General features: G+C 42.3%; 1 long non-coding RNA gene across 1 annotated transcript in view; it reads left to right on the top strand.

Annotated features, from left to right (window-relative positions):
* The first annotated feature begins 4,379 nt into the window (after positions 1 to 4,379).
* Positions 4,380 to 18,344, top strand: part of LOC146599408 (uncharacterized) — a 28,716-nt gene continuing 14,751 nt past the window's right edge. The window contains exon 1 of the long non-coding RNA XR_014895019.1: positions 4,380 to 4,394. This is a non-coding gene — a long non-coding RNA (uncharacterized LOC146599408). The remainder of the gene's footprint in view (positions 4,395 to 18,344) is intronic.

The raw sequence follows: 18,344 nt of genomic DNA, 5'->3' as shown, positions 1-18,344 counted from the left end.
ATTACTTCTAAATGTATTCAGAATCCACCCTCCACCCCATAATTTTCCTGGTTTGATATCAAAGGACTTTTTGCTATTCTTGTAAACGGCAAAAATGGTTTTAATATGCACACTTGTCATTTCTAGGTGTATGAATTTTGCTTTTGCAGAAATCTTACATGGCACATACTGTGATCACCTGTGGGTAGGGTGGTTAATTAGCGGAGTCCAAGTCCTATTTCATTTCATTTATACCAGAGTAATTTAGACTAGGAAAATGATCACAGCCACAGTCTGTAATGTAACCCCCTCCTTTCAAGGCCATTTTAGCAATTAGATTTTAGTTGAATATATTTAGGAAGCCTTTACATTGCTTACTCCTGAGCTGTGCAGGCTCCTTTCCTTCCCAGCTCCCTCCACCCTAGCTGTTTGTCCTTCGGGATAGTGTTAGCTGAATATCTTTAAGAAGCTAGAAAGGATGCAGCTGTCATTATTTTCTTAATCATAAAATCTATATGTATGTCTCAAAAGGTCTTAGGAAGGCATGGGGTTCATATCACTTCCATTGAGAAAACAGGTTGTTCCCCAATATTCTCAGCAGTGACCTGGAAGAAAAGGGAAGGAATTGGACCAAGATTGTCAAGTTTGGATTTTTCAAGTGGCTCAAAGGACTATGTGTACTGAATCATCACTTGATATCTGGTTTGGAAACCCCCTCGCCCCCCAAAGCTACCTTCAGCTCGTCGGAGGGAAGGCCCCTTACATAATTTCATTCCAAGCCTCATCATAATTAAAAATGTTGGTGCATTAACAAGCACTTAGCTACATACCTCCCACTGGTGGCATGGCAGGTGTATCTGCGGCTGACTTCTGTGCACAGCTTTGAAAATCCCAAACAAAGTATGTTCTTTGTTATAGGGAATGGTAAAACTCAGTAGCAGCTAGCTGGTAAAATGCAAAAACCTTGTTCATTTGCAGCTTGACAATGAAGGCCTTGCTAGCTTGGTATGTTGAGATTCCAGGAAAAAAAATTACAGTTTTCCTCTGGAAATTTGGACTGCAAAGTAGTAGACAAATAGGCAAGCACTTGCTTTACAATACTGTAAAAAGGCTACATTTTTTACAGTACTGTAAAAAATACTGTCAGCATTCCCAATTAACTAGATTCTTGTAATGCCTGTGTTAAAGTTTGAAATGAAAGAATCATATAAATTCTTACCAGCTTTTTGTATGTCTGCTGTCGATTATACACGAAGGATCCAATGTTTAATCATGGTGGAAACTTTAATCTTTCTGCATATGTGTTTTCATGACTAAAAATTCATGTTTAAATGTTTGTATTTGTGAAAAATTCCTTTCTGAACACTGGTAATTGATTATCTAGTGAGTGTGGAAGCACAAATCTCAACAGTCATGTCACTTGTGCCTTACAGATTGTGGCCATGTAATTATTTATTTTCTTGAGCCCATGGCCTTTGGAGACACAGCTTTCCAGTCACTAGTTAGTCCCTGAATAGTGGGAAACCTTTTGTGAAATACGAGAGTTTGAAGGGAGGAGGAGGGAGTTTTCTTTAGAACAAGAAAAATGTCTGTGGATTTTATTTGAAGACACGGTGTATGATTAATGATTCTCTATTCACTGAGAAACAGTAATTCATATTAAGTCAAATGAAACTACATCAGTGAAAATGCAGCTTAATTGAAAAAAAAAGAACTAGGTCTAGGAAATCCAAATATCAGCCCTTTCTCTGGGCAGTGAAGAGCATAATGTGTTGTAGAGGTATTAGGCTCAGATTTCCAGTGAAGGAGCCAGAGAGTTTGCTGTTAGAAGACACATCCTGATCTCTGCCAAGGGCTGTGTATTGCTTGTCTGGGCTAATGGGCGAGTTATCAAAATGCAAGATTTATGGCAGCAGTCAGAGAATTAATGAGCAGAATTATGAGGGCTGAAGAAGCCTTTGTGAATCCCCCAAACAGACAGAAATCTCTGCTTGGATCGTCTTCTGTTGTGAATTGGTATGGCATCTGCTCTTACGAGTCTAAAAGCGGAGTGAATAGACAAAGAGGTTCAGATGCATAAGTTACGCTTCATCACCAAATAATATCAATTAGGAACTCCTCAACAACCTCTGTGAGAGCACGCTCAAATTAGCTACACTTTCAAGTTGTAAAGCAACAATTTCCTCACTTCTGTTTATGGGGAAAATGTAGAATATATATATCAGTCACAGAATTTCCTGCCTCCCTTGACACAGATGACTTTCTAATTGACTCACCCTTAATATTGCTTCATGCATGGTCCCTTCGGAGCTTTTTTTTCACCGTGGAGCTCAATGAAGTGAATGTAAGCTCCTCTTAAGAATACCTCCTGGCCAACTTTTGGATGTAAAGAAAAAAACTAGCTGATTTTTTCTTAATACCTAAGAAAACTGTTCAGCCTGAGAGAGACTTTGTCTATTAATCCTAGCACTATCCATGTGCTTACTGTGTTTTCACAGCAAACAGTGGCAGAATAGCTGGACATGAGTTTGATTTTTATGCAACATTTTTCATACTGAAGTTATTCCAGTAGCTATAGGGGAGGAATGAATGTTGTCAGAGGCTGTCGAGTACGCTTACTGGATAAGCAGAAGAGAGCAGTGAAGTTGTAGTTAATGATAATTCACATAAAATACTGGACAGGAAAAACTTGTTTGAATGGGAGCACGGGAAGAACTTGGCCAGAGAATCAGTGTATTGCTTTGTCCCCATTTTGTTTCCTTCTCTGCCTTCCTCCATTCACCCAAATCATTAGTTCTTGGAAATAAGGGAATAGTGACCCGTATTTTGCTTTTCATCTGCTCTTTAATGTGCCTTTTTCCTCATTCAGCCATGCACACAATATTGCACTTCATTCCTTAGAGGACGAAGTGTTTTAGAACAAGATTTCAAAGGTACTAGACATCTAAATACGCAGTTAGGAATGCAGTAGGATTGTTCAAAGGTGAAAGCAGAAAGTATTCAATGGGAATTAAGAGCTCTTCTACTTTCATGTGCCCACATATTAAAAATAATAATAATAAAAAAAATAAAGCGAATCCTCCCGAAAGCTGTTTTTCCTCTGGAAGATCACTGGCCCTACAGCTTATCTTTTATTTCTACAGGGGCAAGCTTGAATCACTTAGACTAAATTAAGAGGAAACCAGAATTCTCCATGCACCACAAATGCACGTTTGCAACATCTGCACTTGAAGCAGCTGCAATCCACAGATCTTGCAGGATTTTCAATCTTTGCTAAATGCTGATACCACAGAAACGAGCTTTGCCATGCTGTGCTAATGGGCACAAGGGCTCAGACAGCTCTTTGGCCAAGCAGGCACATTTTCCCGACAGAGATAGCATCGTGCTCAGCGCATATCATTGGAAAGAGTCTTCTATATTGCTGTGGCAGCAGGGGCCTGGATTCGGATGGTGGTGCCAAACATTTCCTATTACAAGATTCAATGGTAGGTGAAGGAAAAAAGCTCCTACTTTCTTAATTAAAAAAAAAAAAAAAAAAAAGGAGTTTTAAAATCACACAACCACACTGTTCTTTTCACTCTCACATACTGCAGTCTGTGTGGGTATCGTATATATAATAATTTGGATAGCCCCTTAGTCCCTCTTCATCTTTTGTTGTGTGCATTGGAGATATTTAGTCTCTATAACCATAAAAACTTTGCAAAAGATTTCTTAAGTATTCTTAAAGCCAGAGTGAGCATGTTTGTAGAGTCATTCTTCAGTCATGTGGTGCTACTTGTCACTGAGATAGAAGGTGACAGGATGCTGATTTGCATAATGTAGTAAAATTTTGCTCACTTAGTGTGAAATAGTGCCTTCCTAACAGCAGTGCATGGCCCCCAGGCATCTCATTGCCACACCTGCACTTATTGCAGGTCTGGTGAGACCAGACTCTCTCACTGGCTAAAGAGAAAATCGAGAGCTGGGCTGAAAGGGCCTTCTGAGACTAATAGAGGCACTAACCTACCTTCTGGAAATGAAGAAAGTGAATGGAACGAGTAATTGGAAGTAATGGAGCATCTTCTACTATTTAAGAAGAGATACCAAGCCCATCAGACCGTCTTGCAGCACAAGAAGTATCTTCTGGTAGTCATGGCAGAAGCCCTCCAGCATGGCTAGACAAGGTTGCATCTGAGCCACCCAGATAACATTGTGCTAGTGATGTATGTTTAAATATTCAGTATTAACAAAAATAAAGTCAGGCAAGAAAGAAAAAGAAAAATGAAAAAAAAAGAAAGAAGGAAAAAGAAAAAAGAAAAAACCCAATGCAGCAGCAATTAGTCTAATAATTTAAATAATGCTTTTGGAGTTGCTGCCTGAAGTATCTCTGCCAAAGAGTTTGAGATTAATTAATGCTGTGATACAGATCTCTCCTGGTAAATCCATTCCATTTTGAATTGAGCTCTACAGTAGCCACTGAAAGATGTTTGGACATTTACCTGGGGTGTGGAACAACTGAGTACAAATCTTGATAGCAGCATAAATACCAATAAATAGTCAGGCATTTGATAAGAGTCCTGACCAGATACACTATAGCTCAGAGTCAGCCAAACCCTTGGGGTTAAAAGTTCCTCAGAAGGTAAAAGGCTCAAACAAAGTTCACTTGCAGCATGGGTAAGTGATCTGGACACTGCTGGACTTCTTTTTTATTGCTGAGAAAGAAGAGAACTTTTTCAATTTCTTGTGTATATAAATCAAATCTTTCTGCATTTTCACTACTTTGCTTTGAACAAACAAATTGGCAAACATAATACAAATTGATGCCTGGAAGGGCAAGAATATGCTTGTTAGCGGACTGAATGAAAACAAATGTCCATTTTGGGTCAACTGAACTATCTTGTTCCACCCAAACCAATTGTTCACATAAGGCTAAATAAAAGGTGCTAGAACCAGTCCCTGAAAGCTATTGCCAGAAGCAGAGCTGAATCCAAGCTATTCAGTGTGCTCTAGCTGCTTGGCCAGCTGGTGTCCAGTTACCAGCAGAGAAATAGGTATATTTTCAACTGACACATCTGAAAAATACAGTACCCTTTTGCCCTTTTTCTCTTCCTTCCCCACCTCCACTGCAGGTGGCTCCATCATATGCAGTCCCACCCTCCCTCCTCACTTTGAGCCACAATCAATACATATTTTCATAATAAAAATAAGCCTCTCCCTCTGTCCTCCCAGCTGCACTTCCCACCCAAATTCCCATTATGAATCAAGACAAGTACATGTGTTTAAAATAACAAAAATGTTTCTTTCTGCCCATCCCAGTTTTGCTGCCTTTTTCATCCCACCACCTCAGCTTCACTGCAGTATTTGCCACAGGGCTCCAGCGTTTCTGCTGAGCTGACGGTGCCTTGTCCATCCCTTTTCTGGTTGAGTGTTGACCAGGCACCGGGCAATGATGTCAGGCATTGCTGTCACACTTGTTTAAGGCAATTGTATGAAATGGGCACAAAAGGACAAGGCAAACAAGATGTGGGATTAATGGGAGAACAGGGGGGTGAAGACCTGGCTTATTTTCATGAGTCTGTGGGGACTGCACACCAGTGCAGTTCACCTTGCTGACAAACAGGTCGTTGCAGGAGTGCTTGGACTGTGAGCATGGAGAGTACCTAAGTATGGAGGGGAGGAACAATATCATAGCTGGGCATATATTGTTCTAGAAAGATTTTAAAAGCATATGTGCATATATATGTATATACATATGTGCATACACACACACATATATGCATGTATAGATAGCATGCTCCATGCAGGAGCTCCTCCAGTAGCCAACAGAAGATTACAGGCTTTCCATGGATTCACGTGGCACATCCAGCTGCTCTTCCCTGTTATGGAACTAAGTAGGTTGTTGGAAATAGCAGGATATTTTTTCTGTGATGAGAATGACAGTTAAATTCAACATCATTCCCCATGTTCCTCTGGAATGCAATTGAGTCAACCCCTAGTGAACACATAAAGGCACTTCAAAACAGACTTGTTTTTGTATTTTTACATGTTACCAATATAAATGCTAAAAACCATTTGACTGCAAGGTCCAAAACTTGCCTCAGCTGCAGGAATCTCTGTAAAACTTTAACTGCAACCAAAAGCACTGAGGACATTCCCATTTCAAGAGCCCTCTCAAGCAACAACAACCATGCCCTGCAACAGGGTACCTGTTGCTTTCAGCGAGGCTTGGCAGATTGACACAGGAAAATGTTATTTTGTGCTGGTCTAACCTGGGAGATATTGCATTAACAAGCACAAGGCCATGGGCACTGGCTCAGTTTGCTGCTGGCCGGGAAAAGGCAAATTTGACACAAAATTATTAGAGGTTCATACTGTAGTGTTCCCTTTTCATTATGTTTTACTTCCATATGCTGAGTTTCTGGCCCCCCCTTTGTGGAGGGCCATGAGCCCCGGTAGCAGCACAGCCCCTGCGCCCTGGCAAGGGCGCTGAGCCTGTGGGGCGAGGGGCAAAAGCCCAGCGCAGCTCCCAGCCGCCAGGCACCCAACTGGAGGCATGTGCTGAAACTGGGGCCTGGGGCTGAGCACCCACCTGGCTCGCGCTGTAGGCTGCACATGCCTCAGTCGCGCGTACGTGTGTGCACAGCAATAAGGCATGTGCATCAGCCTTTCCTTTTTTAAAAACCAGGGCTTGGCTCTAAACGATTTTCTGTCACTAGGAAGTATTTGGCTTTATTCTTATCATTAATTACAACTATTCATAAGAGACTTATCCAGCAAGCCAGAGGGGACACGTAAAGGACATATGGCTATCCTGGTGTGTATATCACGACTTCATTGCCTGTTTTCATTGCTCTGTGGATAGTGTGGCTGGTTTATATTTATTTGTGCAGGCTCGGCTGCTTGCGGAGGTGCAGGTAATGAGCTGCTTGCCATGGGCAGGCGTCGCCTCTGCACACTGAGCAGTTCATGAGCTGCCTTCCAGTCTGTCACTGCGTGATCTCACAGCCTGTCCACCAGCTTAGGTGGTTCCACGTCTACCAAAGAGTTCATTAGGGTGCAGACAGAGTTTTAGCCTCAGAAAAATGCACTGGATGATGCTAGAGAGTCTGTGTTTCCTGCCTGTCCTGGGTTCATGCTCTGGAAGGGCCAATCTTGAGAAGCCAATTTGGCCCTTTAGGGCTCAGGCTCTTTCCCGGGAGCCCTGGTGTGCTGATGCGGGTGGTGAGCACTCTGGGAGGTCCCCACCTTTCAGCTCGCGTTAGTGCCTGCGTCTGGCTGTGCCTGTCAGGCAGCTGGGAGGGAGCATTTAGCAGCCAAATGGCAGCCGAGAGCAGACGAGCAGCCTGGCATGTGGCCAGCATGTGGGGGAGTAGATGGTCCTGGATGAGGAGAAGAAAGGCACTGAATGTCGCTGGAAGAGAGGTGACTGGGTGCAGGCTTGGCGTAATGGCGCAGGTAGCACTTGCTTAGGGCCAGCCCTTGGCATCATGAACAGTTTGGAGCAAGATAGTTACTTGAAAAGGTCTTGGCTCCTTTATGTAGACAATATTCTGTATTATGCACACACCAGAGTCGAGCAGATCTTGTTTTCCAACAGCTCCTTTGGGGAGAAACCTTGTCCTGACCCCCTCTGCCAGGCACAAGATGATGCCCCTGAAGGAGGGTGAGCATCTGCATGCCCTGTCTTCACCATGACCTGGCTGCCCTGAAGAGCTGCTGGCGGTGGCAGCGACCCTGCGAAGGGCACGGTGACGCACCCTCAGCTGTTGGCTCAGCTGCTTGGCTCGCGCCTTTGGGGAGCAGGGCTCTGCAAGTCCCACTCCTCACCCACCATCAGGCATGCAAGAGGGCAAAGACTTAAGTAAAATTTTTTGGTATGCTTTGAGAAGAGAATTGCACTCCCTTCCCAAACCACCGGGAGGGAAGCCACACCTTTTTATGCCATGTTCTTACCTACTCAGAGGTGAGAATGTGTGTGTGTGTTTTTTTTTTCTTTTTAAAGATTACAGTTTTCCCATATAAAATTAATTCCAGGCTCAAATTATACCTGGGGAAGATAAGGCTGAAGGTAGTAGATCTTTTTTTTCTATTTAGCTGTTAATTTATTATTTGGGCAATACTGAAAACACGTTAGGTGCTGTACAAACACATCCAGGAAAGAAAGGAAGATAAATTGAATCATTTACAGAGAACAGACTGGTGCAGACTTTCTGCTGGGGCAATCAGGCAGGGGAGAAAGGATTAATGTCTCTGCTTTATTAAGCTTTGGTGCGCTTGTCATAACCTTCCACTAGCTTTTGCATTTGCTCACTAAAACCTGGCTACCAGATGGCATTAGTTGGCTTCGCCTCTGCTTCTGAGACACCCCAGCATCATCCTGTACGCTATCCAGAGCCCCATGGTGTGCTGTTATACTGTAAGAAGAGCAAGTCTGGCACCTTTCATTAGCAAACCATACAATAAATAGCACAAGATCCAGAGGAACAAGCTGATGCTGTTTTAATGCTCATTTAAGTCTACTATTTCTGTGTCAATCTTCTCTGTGTTTTAATTTCTTTGGTAATTTCATACTCCTGTTTTATTTTCTGAACACTTTTTTCCCCCCCTTTTTTTCTTTCTGCCTCAAGGAAAGCAGGCGTAGAAGTGTCAGTGAACTCACTTCTCTCACAGTAGTTTTCTGTCTGTATAATTTTAATGCCAATATTGATTGTGGTGAAATTAACCCTTGAATTTTTTAGTGTAAGTAAAAAGCAAATTGCCACAGGATTGTCTCCTATCATCTTTAAAGCATTTATATCCTGCAGTATTTTGGGGTCCTCCACCTCTCCCCAGTGATTCCTGTCACTATGACTTTTTACACAGATTATTAAAAAATGTTCAGCAAAACTGATTTTTGAAAATAGACAGCCTTCCTTAAGCCTGTATGAAGCAAGCCATGAGGTTAAGAAGTTATGGTATTTCATAATCAGTTAAGCAATCATCCTCATGCACTGCTGGCAGCTAAATTTTAGTTCTATTTATATTCCTCTTATTCTCTATTCCGCTAAGTTCGGGGCAGGAGTCTGCATGTGACTGCTGTTGTGAGTGCTGCCTCTCCTCTGCCAGCTAGCAGAAGTGCCCATGGCAGCCTCAATGCAGAACTATTTTGCAGTCTTGGCAGCTGTTTTTGTCAGTTTTGGGGAACAAACTGTATTTTGGGGGGGACTCTCCTATGAGTGTCAGACCTTTTAAAATGGGGGCCTAGTCAGCCCTTACCCATGAGCGCTTTCCCATCTATCAAAGTAACGGGTTGCACTGACAAAGTGTGTGCATGGGGCATGGACTTGGCATTAGGAAAATCCCTCAGTGGAATCTATTTAAGATATTTTTTCCCCACTATTGCTTGTTATTTCCTAATATTAAAGGTGTAAAAATTCATGGTCATTTTCCTATTGATGTATATTTGAGGGAAAATCTTGCCATCTTGCTGCCATGAATTGTCTCATGCAGTAAACTTCACATAGGCCTGGTCTGAACTCTAGAGCCTTTGTACTTCCATGTGCATCTGCCTCAGAGCTTGATTGTTTTCTGCAGCTAAAGCTCAGGGACCTCAAGATGTGGCTACAAATTTTTAGGACACCACAGTTCCATTTGGCATTTCCTCTCAGTAATGACTGTCTCTCTGTCAAGCTTGAAAGGTCTTGCAGTCAAAATTGCACATGATGAAGCAGTGATTATAATGAGTATCTATAGCGATTCAGTATTTCAGTATTTCCATAATGCAGTTGCTTGCTCATTTAGTTAAATATTGTATCTAAGTAAAATAAATCTCTGCAGCAATAACAAGTTCTACATATTAACCCATATTTATTACCTACTTCTGGATTCTTCTGGTAATACTAGAGAAACTTCAGTGACATGAAGAGTGGGAATTACAATTTTTGACTTGGTCACTTGGAACTGAATAGGTTCTGAATGTTTCTGTAAGACTTCCTTCTGCCACAAAAAGAAAAGGCTTTCATTGAACTTTCAGACATATCTATCTGTAACTTTCTCTGCTTCCAGGAATTTCTTCTTAGATAGGTTTCCATAATCTGGATATAAAGCTCTGCAGGTAACAAATAATAGGTGCAGTTTGGGAGCTCTGGTGCCTGACAGTATCAGAAGATTTATCGCTCTGCTATTCCATAGAAATCACTGTTTTGTCTGTTCTGTGGTGTGCTTCCAAAGAGCCTTGGTCCCTGACACACCATTGTGAGAAATCTTACTGGTGGCACATGGGAACTGCCCTTGCTACTCAGACATCGCCGCACAGCACACACCTGGGCTCGAACGTTTACTAGTTTTTCTCTTTTTGTAATCCAAGGTAGAACATAGGACAAAGCTAAATATACTCCTGAAATATTCCACAGTACAGAGCCATTTCTTGTAAGGAGGAACCACAGATGTTGTCTTCTTTTCTATCTTAACAAATAGTTCAGTGCTGTCTTTTTTCTTCCTTCTTGGTGAATGTGTAATATGTTCTCCATCTGTTGCACTTTTTAGGTAATTTAGACTAACTTCCTTCTGACATCATGCAGGAATAGCCCAGTGAGAAATAAGAAGAATCTCAGATATGTGTGCTGATGTACTAGCCATATGAGAGTCTTCCTGCAGCTTTCATTTATTAGTTTCTTCTCAAGTCCACAAGGTAGGGTCTGCAATTACACTGATAATCACTGATACATCTGCCTCGTCTCATCTTGCTTGCTGGGCAGTGTGTTTTAGGTAGCAACAGGGCCTGGTGCAAAGAGCAATATGTTCACAGCTATAACCAGCTCAGAGCTTTACTAGAGTGCAAGGAACACATTTTGGGGCAAATCATGTTACTGGTGTTGTGCTGGAGAGAGATCTTTTTGAGAGGATAGCTGAAGAGGCAGCAATAAGCTGAAGAAATTGCCCAGTAGAGGCTTATTTTATTTGCAGGAGTGGCCTGAAGCAAGGGCAGTAACTACAGCAGGAGATGTAGACAAATAGGGAAAGAGAAGAAGATGGAGGGGGGCAGCTAGGAGGACTTGGGCAAAACCTCCATGCCAGGAGCAGAAATGCAATGCAGCAAGAGTTGCATAGACTGTATTCTCCAAAATCAGTGAGCTTAGCAGAGACCTGGTGAGTCACTGCTGCTGTTGGTGAATACCGTTCCCACTGGCAGGGAGGAAGCTGTGTGGCCAGGCCCAGAGCTGAACCCTGTAAGTGCTGCAAACTTCATACTTTGCTTCCCTTTAGCAGTCCCCATTCCACCGCTTTTCAGTCCCATTAGATAATTTACAGTGGGTAGCGCCTCTCATTGTGCTGCCTTTGCAACACAGCCCTCGTTAGGGATGCAAAAGCCTGCTTTGCTGAAGACACACACACAAACCTCCATTTAGAGCTGAATAAAAGGGCCAGGAAACTCTTGTCTCCATGACATTAATGGGAGCGTTACCATTGACGTCAATGAGACCAGGCTCCCACCCCTTGTTCAAGGAAGACTAAAACACTAGGGTGGGTGACTGGGAGAAATTACGGAAGAATTACAACCACCAGGATAGAAACACAGGAGGCTGCCATGTAAATCTTTGGTGCAACAAGAGATCAACGAGTGTCAATGCAGCTTTATGAGTATACATTTATTTACTGAAGCCATCGTTTTGAGACAGAGCTTACGTGTCCTAGGAAAGTGTTGCAAAGCACCTTATTTTATAGATCTATGTGAACCTGCCATGTGTAATTAATAAATTGTAAAAGATTTATTTGAGAAGTTGCCTTTCCAACCCCCTTCTAGTGCTTGCTCTAAGAAAATACGCAAACCAAAGCCTCACAACCACACACGGAGAGACAAGTTGTGAGCAGCATTGATGCCACCTGTCCTAGGGAGCTACACTGGGCCTACGAGATATGCCAGCAATGGAAAGGTCAGAACGAAGATGCTGGTAAATGGAAGGCCAGGGCTAAATCTGAGAGCAGAGTACGACTGTGCAGATGTGCCAGTCCTTGGATCCCTGCCAGTCTGAGCCTTCGGATGGCTCTTTGGGGCAGGCACTGTGCACACAGCAATGCAGCTCACTCCTTCAAGATGAACTGCAGATGAGGGCCCGTTTCTCTACTTGTGCCTCAGGAGGCGAGGTGTGACAAAGAGGAAGAAGCAAGGTGTGCTCAGCCATCAGAGCAGAGGCAACTAGGGGAGGAAAGCTGCTCTGACAGCCCTGGTGGCATTGCCAAGCCCGGAGCACTTGGACACCTGTGCCACCACCAGGGCATGCAGACCCTGCTCGGAGCTGGGACTGTGCACGAGCGAGACAACAGAGCGAGTGGCCTGCAGAGTTGGGAAAGAAATTCTGGGATTTTCTCAAGTTCTGAGGAGCTGCAATTTCTAATGTGCTAGGGAGTGACACCCTCTAGCAGAGAGCCCAGTGACTAGGCCAACACTTTCCTAACTGTTGTAAACTTGTAAAAGGGAAGACTCTTCCTGGACTGCCTTAAGTGGCAGGGTGATATAATCACCCAAGGCTTGGTGACTTTGCAGGAAAACATGATGAATAAATCAGAGGGAGAGATCACACTTGGCAGACGTACCAGCAAATATCAGAAGCCCTTCCCCATAACAGGTTTGCCCCAATGTTGAAACAATAGAAGTGGCCAGAAATTTCCGACTAAACGTATTTCCGTGTATTTAGTCTGCATTGTCAAAGCATAAAAGTTTCTGAAGTGGTACAGATTCAACAAAGGTTCAAATGCAAATATTCCTGTGGTGCAGCTCACTTCCAACCAAAGAAAGAGAACAGGATAAAAAACAGTGAATCAAAAAATGTGACTTTTTTTCCAATTTAAAACAGACAAATGCCACAGTTCTGTTTTGTGATATTTTCCAAAGACCATATTTTGTGTTCCAGGGTGGAACAAAAAGAACCTGAGACCTTTAAAGTTATCGTAGAATAGAGCTGTTGTTCCCTGGCCAACTATTAAGTAGGCTTGAAGTTATAAGGAATACCCACGGAAAAGAGAGAGCAAAAGAACGGGAGGTGCATAGGCAGCTGAGAAGCATTACTGTATGTTTAATTCAGGAAAACAATGGTCTGTTGTCATCTCTCTGATTCCAACGACAGTAATATCTTAAGGACAACACATAAGATCTTTGGCATGAAACAACCTTAGACAAATGAGGACCCACCCATTGAGCATCTAATAATACCATGGCAGCGTGGTAGGGCAAATTTACTGTGCAGACGCATAGCCCGACCTAGCAACTTTGCAAACATTAACACTTGTGAATAGTTGATAAATTCTACCAAGGCCAATGTCTGTACTAGCTGTGCAATAAATAGAGACTGGAATTTATCAGATTAATAGTTACAGTTTGGCAGTCTAATGCCTAAAGCCAGAGAAATTTTTTTATTATGGAAAAAATTGTAAGATGCTCCCTTTTTAACATTTTCATATTTCTGAAGAGAACTTTCATAGTGTTTTTACAGCTCATGAAATCATTATTTCTGGAGGAGTTATCATCATCTAGTTCACCAGCTGGCTGGCTGACCCTTTGCTAATGACTTGCATTTAAAAGGAGGGATCAGATTCAATGAAGGAAGTGGTCATGATTTTTTGTGGAATTTCCTTATTAAGTACAACAAATAAATCAGAATACAGAGTTAAACAAAACATGGTGGTGATCAGGCTGGATGGCAAACTCACTGTCTTTCTCCCCACGCTTATCCTGAGCTGTTATATTGGCTAGTGAAGCTGAAAGCCTTTGGGATGCAGGATGTGCCTTCCTAATGTCTGTAAAGTCCTTGTCATAGTTTCAGCTCTACGTAAGTATTAAAGCCAAGTAGCAGATTCTAGTGATGTACAGAAAATTAAATGCTTATTACAATTAACAGTATTGTGGAGCTCAAACAGTGTCTGTGTCTGCTTCATTGCATTTTAACAGCATGTCCTTGTGTCCTGCCTGTACAGCACAGAGGGCCCCTGAACTACAGGTGGACAATCCTTGCCACTGCCCAGACTGCACAAGAAAGCATTTCACTGCATATTCTTTGAAGGAGACAAGTAGGGAGGCCATATAAATGTGTTATCCTGTACTGAGAGAGAGACAAAGATATGCAATATGAATTTATTTTTGTTAACAGTCAGAGAAATAATGCTAGTTATTTTAACTCGCCCTTGGAGTTGCTGCTCTGAAGGAATGTGCTAAATGCTATGCATTTCTCTTGTGTCTATTTGAATATGAAGATTCAACAGCATGAGGCTACATCTGTTCTAAAAAAATAGATCAGTGCAGATCAGTGCTTGGCATCTTGGTGTGCTACAATTCATCAGATTCCTTATAATGTAGCTAAAATGTACATTTTTAATATTGGCTAGTGATGCCACTGCTTTTGGGTTATTAGCCTAAATTGCCTTACAGATGCTAGATGGTCAAAGAGTGAATATTCTGTGCTGCTTTGAAAAGCCTTAAATGAAAAATCCAATATTATTTTGGGAGGCACTCCAAAATTATCAATTGACTAAATACATGAATATTTTAAGTGCTCTCTAAGATAATAATGCTTGAAAAACCTTATCTAATAATATTCTGGGATGCTGTAGAGCTAACTTCTCATTATATCTCTTCCAGCACTGATAAAATATTATTTGCTACTTCTTCCAGAATTCATGAGAGGTTGGATGAGACTTCAAAATAACTTGAATTTGGAGCTGTTTAGTCAAAAGCCTCGTTGATAAGTTTAAATATATAGTAAGCTCAAACTTTTTTTCAAAAGCAAAAGGGAACACTCCATGTTTTTCCAAGGGTCCCGATTTTGCAAATCACTCCAGTACTTCTGGAAGATGCTACATGCTTTGAACCAAAGATGGGACTGGGATTGTCTGAATAAGTGCAATATGCACTGCTTTTAGTACTAAAAAGAGTCAAGCCAGAGGATTCATAGGAATGGTTGTATTCAATTGAACATGAAACCTCAGTTACTCAATCAATAAATAAATCAGCTCCCTAAGAGCTCAAATTTAACAAAAAGCCACAGAAGTAGCTGATAATGACATCTGTGTCAAGCAGCATTTTGCATCCCTGGCTTCGCTTTCGGATTGCAATGGATGCAGCATGGATCACGCACAACATCTGAGACTTGACCCCTTCAGCTACATTCATTTCCCCCAGCTTCAGTGCTCTGAACACAGCACGTCTCCGCTGGCTGCCTGCGCTGCCGCACTGCTCATTGCAAGCAGGCTGATACCTCCAGAGATGTCTCAGAGCGGGTGGAGTGAACAGACCTCTGGAGGTGCGAAAGTTACTGGAGAAAAATCTCTCCCTAGGTTTGCTAAAAAGCAGAGTATAATTCAACTTGTGAACACAAGCAACCGCTTTGGAAGATGTGCATTTCTATTACTACCTTCTGATTTATTAGGTCAGTGCTGCCTGCAAATATTTTCACCTGTTAGAATCTGCATTGTGGAAAACAAGGGAAGATGAATCCACCCCAGCATGCACAATTGCCTGTTTCTTTTTCTTATTCAAAGTCAGTTGTGCACGACTGTTTACAAATAAAGTTTCAACACTGCATCACAGAGGATTTATGGAAACAAAATTTTAAACTGGCACATGTGAGGATCTGCCTCAGAAATGCTTGAATATGTAAAAAGTAACGTGTGACTTCTCTGATGAATAACAACTGAACAGCACAGCTTGACTTTCAAATATTCATAATCAATTCATTAAATAAGGAATGAATAGAAGCAAATTATGATCACAGATATTCCACAAACAGAAGGAAAAGCTAAATGACAATTCTGATATGTCCTTTGAATATTTTCATGAGAAAACTGTATTAATATTTAATGCATGTATTACCTTTTTCAGTCTGCCCTAATTTAAGTGAATTTCATTCTCTGCAACATGTCTGCTAATAGAATACTAATGCTACTAATAGTTGCTTGCCATACTTGGGGAGGCAAGAGTTAATAGTACTAATGTCTGTGTCTGAAGATGTTATTCTTAACACTGAATTAGAGAATGTTGTAACCATGTAAATTTATACACCAGCACAATGGAAATGGAAGCAGCGTGTCAGAGTGAGCTATTTAATCTATCTACATAAATACTTAATCTCACAGATGGCAAACAACCGCAGATTTGAGAAACAGACTGTCAGCAATACTGATACCAGAGAAGAGTATGTCCCTGAAATGGCAAAAGCTGAGGTGTCTAACAGCAGAGTCAATACACCAAGTTTCCAGTGGGACCGAGGTGCCAAAGACCTGCCTTGAGCTGCTAACTGATCTTCCCAGGCCTGTGACCCCCTCTGTGCTCTGCATGCTCCAGGCTCTTCCTCTACGCGCTGCTGAGCGGTGGCCGCCTGGGGCCTCCAGTGCAGGCAAAAGATCTTCTCCAGTATGGGCAGGTCCTCAAGACACCGGCGCCTGGTTAGGGTGGGCACTTCTGACTCTTTCTGACTCACAGGACCGATAGGAGAACTGGCCCCCAGGAGCTTTGCTGCCTTGAGCCATGTGTTTCAAGAGCAGATACTTTTCACCTTAAGTTATTTTAGCTCAGCGCAGTTCAAAACTACCTAATAGCTAGGGAACGTCCCAGTAACTACACCTTTGAAAAACTGAAAGTAAATTGCACACAAAATCTGAGGCATTCACTTGACATGAGGAGACAATTTATTATGTTACATACCACTTCTTTGTAGTTTACTATATTCTTTCAAGGAGGCACAAGGAAATGAAAAACATTCACAGTTACCTAGAAGCTCATCAAGAAATAAAGGACATAGCCACATATTCACATGCTGTTATAATATATACAATTAAAGGAACTGAAGGCTTAATGAATGCACTAAAGAAAGGTTATTTTAAATGCCTGATGCTAATGTTTTCTCAGTCAGCTTTCTAATATCTGTAGCAATGGCTAACTTTAAAAATAAAGTTCTATATAATGCTAAGAATGATAGTCCTAGGACAGTAATTCTGTGAAGATTTTATCTTACCATGGGAAGACAGAAACACAAAAAGGAAAAAAGAAATATCCTGTAAAAAATATAGACATAAGGAAACGTACAACCAGGCTTGCTGCACCAGTGTCCTCAAGACTTCTTTGAACTGAAAGTGTCACCTTTTAGCCAAACCCTTGCTAAATTTCTTTGCTAAGTTTAGTTTACCAGACAAGACAAATTGAACAAATTTCATGTGGATTAAAAAAAAAAAAATCCAATGTGATCTGCTTTCCATTGGGGTTGAGATGAACCACCTCAATTAATTCCTCAGCCATGGCGCCGCTGCCTGATGCCAGCCAAGCCTTAGAGGGAGACAGGCCAATGCTTCAGCAGACAACAAAACCTCTTTTCTTAAGACATTTCTTCTCACACTGGAAAAAATGCTGCTAGCTTTTCTTTCATTGTATATTTAAAATAAACCTTTTGTGCTTCCCAGGGCAACTCCTACTTGCACAGCCGTCTCCCTGGGAGCGAGATCAGGTGTTAGCATTGGGCGAGGGCAGGAGGGAGCCTGTGGCTGCCGGGGTCTGAGTAGCTGATGGACTGATGTGCTAAGCCTTCTTAAGCTTTAGCTGCTATGTGAAACCAATGCTTAAATCTGAAAAACTAGCGAGCTACAAACTGAGCCACCTTCATTTACACCAGGCTACATTTACAGAAAGCACAAGTAAAAAATATGCCACTTTAAGAGATCTGAGAGTTGGTCCCTCTCTCTAAATACCAACAATTTCCTTTAAAACCGAGAAATGTTTTCATAGGATTGCCCTATCTGTGTGCACTCACTTTAGCTAGATCAGGTCTTACCCAGATGTGAACGTACCGAGGAGGTAAGCTGCTAAAGGGGTGTTCTGCTGTACCCAGCCTCATCACGGAGCTACAGGCTTCTGCATATCTCACGACCTGCTGGGGCGCAGCGGCCGGGGTTGTACTGCGATGGGAGGGCATCGCCGCAGTTTTAGAATTTGTAGCTGTAGAATAGGAGAGGTTTTTGGCACAGGGGTATGGTGGATGACACTGAGCACTTTATTCGCCGCGACAGGCCGTGGCCCATAAGGGCTGCACCTCTTTCTCCCCCCTTTCTGGCGCACATGAAGTGCTCTGCTGAGAGCAGAAAAACAAATTAGGTCACTGACCTTTCCCATGACCTTGACACAGCCTGCAGCTTGCGCTGACCACCCGAGGGCCTGCTTGAATGGGACCTGTCCTGTCCTCTTTCTCACCATGCCTCACCCACTTCGAAGTGGCAGGCAGAGAATAGACAACCAAAGTTAAGATAAAAGGAGGGTTTCTTTAATAACAACCCCCTCTTGGGGCCTCTCTGCCCTCATGATTTAAGGATATCTGATTCTGATATTTAGCAAAGCTGACAGCTTTAATACATTGTAGATCCTTCGGATC

The sequence above is a fragment of the Rhea americana genome, unplaced genomic scaffold (assembly GCF_003343005.1).
Source record: "Rhea americana isolate MKP2758 unplaced genomic scaffold, rheAme1 scaffold_14, whole genome shotgun sequence".
Taxonomy (NCBI): Eukaryota; Metazoa; Chordata; class Aves; order Rheiformes; family Rheidae; genus Rhea; species Rhea americana.
This window is presented reverse-complemented; position numbering and strand designations above follow the sequence as displayed.